Here is a 6,143-nt window from a genome sequence, read left to right as displayed (position 1 = left end):
TATATATATTCTTCTTACCCAACACAATGTGAAAATTAAACGTAAATATATTGGCTATAATCATGTCATGATTGTTTTTCATTTCAGGCTCCATTGCATATTTTCCTTTTCTGAAAGCCAAAAGAAAATTATTATCAGCTGTAGCTGTATTATGCTACATTAATATAACACAAGTCTATCCATGTGTATGCCATCACAGTCAATATAATCACATTGAAAAATAGTTGCTGGTTTGCTGCTCTTGTTGCTGTTTTATATGTATCACTACTAATATGTTGCTTACACACTTCACATGGAGCAGCTGTGCCATTACATGATTTCTAGGATTCCTGAAGGCAGGAAACCCCTCCCATAGGCACATTCAGATGATATATATCCTGTTGATTTTAAAACCACCCCCACAACTGTGAATACCATTAAGATATTGGACACAGTCCAAATAGTCTTCACAAAAAGGAGATAACTCTAAAAATTATATGACCCCTTTTTCCATGTCTGTGGTTTAAGTGCATCCTCTGTGTTCACGGTCACAAGGTTGTCCATGAAGAACTGCCTGTTTCCTGTATCCCAAGCCAAAGCAGACATGAATCTAATCGATGCCAAACCCAGATTCCAGCAAAAGATATGTTAACAATTTCTTAGAACTCTCCAGCAATGCATCTGTGAGTAGCTGAAATGCCAGGTACTTTACATGGAAACTGAAGCTTGAAGGAGGTGCATGACGTGTTTAACTTGGGGTCATGCTATGTTGGGATTTCAAAACATTTGTCAATGAAAGAGTTTAAAAACTTTTAGATCAGTAAAATAATGAAAACCAACATCTAAGCTTACAGATTAGTCAAGAGGTGAAAGCACATTGTTAGTTTTGTTGTGTCACAAAGTCATGCGAGAACCTTTTTCTACATTTGTCTGGTGTTTTTGTGTCCCTGAACGTATGAATCAAATTAAACCATTTGGAAATCAATAGAGGTCATTTAAAGATAAGGAAATCTTTGTAGCATAAATTTGTCTTTAAACTAAGAAAATACTTAAAAAATATAATTTTTGTACTCCAGATAAACCAGTGATTCYTGAGAATAGGGACAAAATGGGTTTTCATTTTCCCATATTTTTTTATTATTTCTCAACCTTATGTATGCAAATATGACAAATAATGTTTTGGAAATGTAAAGATGCTAAGGTGCAGGCTCCCAGTTGCAAAATTTTTTTTTTAAATTACATTTTTAATCGACCTGACCCAGAACTTTGTCATCACCATCTGACAAAAGGAAATGTAAAATAATTTTTATAATACCTTATTAGTGATGTTTTTACTCATTTTACAGACAAATGCTTCTCAAGAAACAAAAKAAATATTATTTTAAAACAAAAACAACAAAAAGTCCATCTGACGGAGTTGACAGTACATGAGAGTTGACACAGTACTGAAGGTGGTGACAAACTAGTGAGTAAAAAGAAAAACTTAATACATGTGAAGTAATGCAATTTATGTAAAATACATTAAAATGAATTAATTGCACATTTAAGTGAGATTTGTCAACCATTTCACTRAAAGAGTCTGAAAAACTCTGACGAAATTGACAAAAAGCCAAACTACCTCAATTTATATGATGTTATTCTGAAGGAGGCCATATTGTAGCACCTCAGGTCCATGAAATCTTTACATTTTATCAAAATTAAGCTTTTATTTCACAACATTTCATGAAAGTTTTGTAAATTGTCAGTTATGGTGTTGACACATCATGGTTGTGAGAAACAACTTAGGAATAAAAAGAAGAAAAAACTAAAGCTAACCAGAGCTAACTAGCCCTCCTAGCAAAGGAAGAGAAAGGAAGAGGTCATGCTGTCCTCAGAAGTTCTGGTGCCCCGAATAATGCCTGATTTTTTTTTAACATTCTTTTCATGTCTGACGGTGTTGACAAAAACAAGGGACAAATTTTAATGGAGTTGGAAAATATATAAAAATTATTTTCAATTCAATTTATTGATACTTTTATAATTATTTATATGACTACTTATACTTAATTGTCATAATATATAATTTTAGTATTTCTTTAATAGTTTTAAACTATTATAATGTATTGAGTTCTGCTCAGGGACGAGGGATTTTACAGGCATCATCCACTGACTACAATGTTTAAAATAAAAAAATATTCAGCAAACACCAGGAAAATATACATTGTTGTGCTTACATGACCCAGGTGAGTTTAGTCAGATATTTGAAAAAATTATATTTTGTGTATATTTTATTCAAATTTTGTGTTTTATCCATAGGACCTATTTTGCCCCTATTCTCAAGAATCACTGAAACATATTACATCAAAGGGACATAGAATTGAACACGTGTTATTTATTAGTCTCTAAAGACCCAGATTGTCCTGTCCAGCACTGCATCTTCTCTTGGTCAGAGCTCTGCCTTTAAAACTGTTGCCTAAAACATGTAGATACTAAATTGTATTTAGTATTATTTAAAATTGGATTATGTAAAACAAAGAAGAACGTTGCACCCCATTGGTTTAATCATCAAAGTTAGTTTTGTAACATTTTACTGAACTTTCCAGAAACTCTTTTGAACAATTTGAACAATCTTTTGAGCAATTTTGAGCATTCCAAATGACTAAAAACCCAATCATAAATAAAACTGACTCACGGACCCTCATTTGCATACCACACATGCAGACCACAGAAATCTGATAAACCTCCTTTAGGGAGGAATACAATTACAAATATGCTTAAAAATAGATATAGTGTTGCCACAAATATTTTCAACGGAAACCCCTGTTGACAACTGTGGAGAATTAACCGTTCTCCATGCTGAGTTCGGAGACCTTCCAAGGTCGTGAATAAACTAAGACTGGAAGAGAAAAGCAACGTTTCCCTTCCAGTCTTAGTTTATTCCCGGCCTTGGAAAGACCCGGTCTACATAGACAGGGTCCTTCGAAGGATGCAGACCTTGAATTTGGACACAGCTATAGTGTAAATCCAACTAAGTTTAGTGAATAACTCAGATGACCAAGAAACACATCACACAGATCAGAGATAAAGTTTTGGAGAAGTTTCCAGCAGTGTTATGTTAGACCTTGGTAACTTTCATTTTTGTTCATTTAATTTTCTGATAGAAATGTAATTTTGAGAGCAAACAACAGGACTGCCTTATACACAGGACAGCCATTTCCACCATTAGCTGAGTCACTATCTCATCAAGCCCGCCTGCGCCAGTGCGTGACTTTGCAACCTTACATTAAATGACAGGAAGCTGAGTAAATGAGTGGTTTGTGTAAAAAAGACAAACATCAGCTACACTGTAAACCAACATGCTCTTGGATAAAACAGACTTTGAGGGCATTTAAACATCAGACAAAATCACGTCACGACAAATTCAACCAAAGTTCTAAACTCTTTGAGGATAAAAGTCTTCTCAGTTTAGGCCACTCTAACATGTTCACGTGGCCAGTCAACAAATATCCTTAATCTTAGAATGCATCTTTTAACTATTTTCCCCACATGAACTCGTTTTGATGTTGATGTCTATTACTTTATTTYTATTTAGTTTAGAGACCCTATAGSTGATTGTCTCTACCCTATAAGTAGACAATCACCTTACAATAACCCATCTCATAATTCTAACATTATTTACTTACACTAATATGGTTTATGAGGAATAATTTGACTTTTTATTTTGTTTGAGTTCAAACTGGATGAAAAGATTTTGCAAATTTGTAAATGACTCTAAACTCATCAAACTCCTTTCAATAATCTTTAAAACAAGTAAAAAGTTAAATATAAAAAGGATGTTCAATTTATATTTATTATGTTTTTTCTCGTTCCTAAAAAAAAAATCACAGTTAATTTGCTAGTAATATTATTTTGTGTAGATGATCTGTCACATTCACATGGCACAAGTTATAAAAACCTGAGGTTAAATGACAGGTTAAGTTAATCAAAGTAAACAAAACTAAGGAATGCATTAAATTTTTTTAACTTAGCAAAAAATATAATCTCAAAAACAATATATCTGCTGCAGCTCCCAGTTGAGCCAAAAATAGAAATTATTTGATATTATAAGAAACATTGCCTTTAATTTTTGTTAAATCCTGCAAAAAGTGCCCTTTTGGTCAAAATTTATTTCTATTTTATTTTATTTTTTGTATTATTATTTTCTAAGCCATCTTCGGACACATAACATGTACTAAAATTATTTTTATAATTTTTTGTACAACATAAGGCCTCGGGTCACCTTGTTACCTTTGACCTTTTGCTCGTGACGCATGASGCAGTTGCCTCTCGCGCAGTGCAATAAGGCGGCTAACGAGCTSAACGTAGCGAACGTTCCAGATTACAGAACAGTTTTTGGTGAATAAAGTGCAGTAGACTTGCTACTTGTCAGATGACAGAAAACATTGAAGTATCGTTTCTGCCTCAGCTCGGAGTCGCGGCTTAGCAGAGAGGTAATGAAATACAACAGCCACTGACAGGCCTCTGCGTCTGCCTTTCTCTGAAGAACTACTGAGCGGGAGAAGACAGCCAGGTGAGGAAAAACTGTTCTTATCTATCGATTCAGTATTTTTATCATACAGATATTAGGCTGTTGTTGGTGTCCTATTAGCTAGCTGCTAGCTAACGGCTTTGCTAGCAAAGCAAGATAACTAAAAAGCTTCTTCCCTGTATCGTTAATGATATCAGTCATTCTTCAGTTTCGCTCATGCAATAAGGGCACATCGYCCATCCAAAACCGATCATCTCCATAATGGATATATGTCCAATCTTCTAATTTCCTTTGCTACATAATGTACATTTCATTTATTCTGGCGTTAGGTAAATGTATCTTGAAGGAGAATAACACTTAAATAAAAGTCCAACAAGGATATTTATTCATTTAGAATTAAAAATAACTCACCCTGAATTACCATGATGGATATATAAAAGTGTGGCGGTAATGAACCGGTGTTACGTCAGTCCGCGTTTCCCCATCAGATACGGTTCCCCCTGCGTCTTCTTGCCGCTGAGCCCCGCCCACGCGGCAAAATACGCGCGTGCTCGTGGTGAGCACTGAGAAAGCACGCGCATAGGGAACTGCGGCCACAGTGAAAGCTCAAACATGTTTCGGCAAAGTTGTCACGTTCTTCACGTTTTAGCGGGAAACTAATTATAATAATAACCTTAACAATAATAACAATAACAACAATAATAATACTAGTAAGAATAATAATAAATAGTGATGATAAATACATAAATGTCACATAGATATTATAATTATTATAAATGTATATATATATATGTTTAGTCATACATATATATATTTATGAAATAAAAACAGGACAATGTATTTTAATGCTCGATATTACCCATGAAATACCGTTCCCCTTGTTTTACAGTGGGGGAACGGTATCTGATGGTCATATTTCACCCATCAGTTATCGTTCCCCCTATGTTAAAATCACCCATCAGATACCGTTCCCGTTGTTTTACAGTGGGGGGAACGGTATCTTATGGGCGAAATATGGCCATCAGATACCGTTCCCCTTGTTTTACAGTGGGGGAACGGTATCTGATGGACAAAATATGGCCATCAGATAGGGTTCCCCCACTGTTTAATAAGGGGAACGGTATCTGAAGTGCGAAATATGGCCATCAGATAGGGTTCCCCCACTGTAAAACAAGGGGAACGGTATCTGATGGGTAGTATTGAGTATTAAAATGCATTGCGCTGTTTATATGTATGTATATATATATATATATATATATATATAATGTATTTATCATTACTATTATTTTTTATTATTATTGTTATTAGTATTATTACTATTTGTTTCCCGCAAAAACGTGAAGAAAGTAACAACTTTGCCGAAACATGTTGATTGAGCTTTCACGGTGTCCGTAGTTCTCTACGCGCGTGCTTTCTCAGTGCTCATCACGAGCACGCGCGTATTTTGCCGCGTGGGCGGGGCGGAGTGGTAAGGAGACGCAGGGGGAACCGTATCTGATGGGGAAACTCGAATTGACATAACACCGGCTCTGCGTCCAGCCGGCCCAGCACACGATATACAAGTGCGTGGTAGCTCAAGACATTATGGTACACCCATTTACGTGCTGCTTTCACAATAAAAGCGCACATCCGGTCCATATTTGAGCTACTCAAAAAC

Source organism: Poecilia reticulata, linkage group LG3 (assembly GCF_000633615.1).
Source record: "Poecilia reticulata strain Guanapo linkage group LG3, Guppy_female_1.0+MT, whole genome shotgun sequence".
Taxonomy (NCBI): domain Eukaryota; kingdom Metazoa; phylum Chordata; class Actinopteri; order Cyprinodontiformes; family Poeciliidae; genus Poecilia; species Poecilia reticulata.
The sequence above is the reverse complement of the archived record's forward strand: the minus strand, read 5'-3'. Positions refer to the sequence as shown.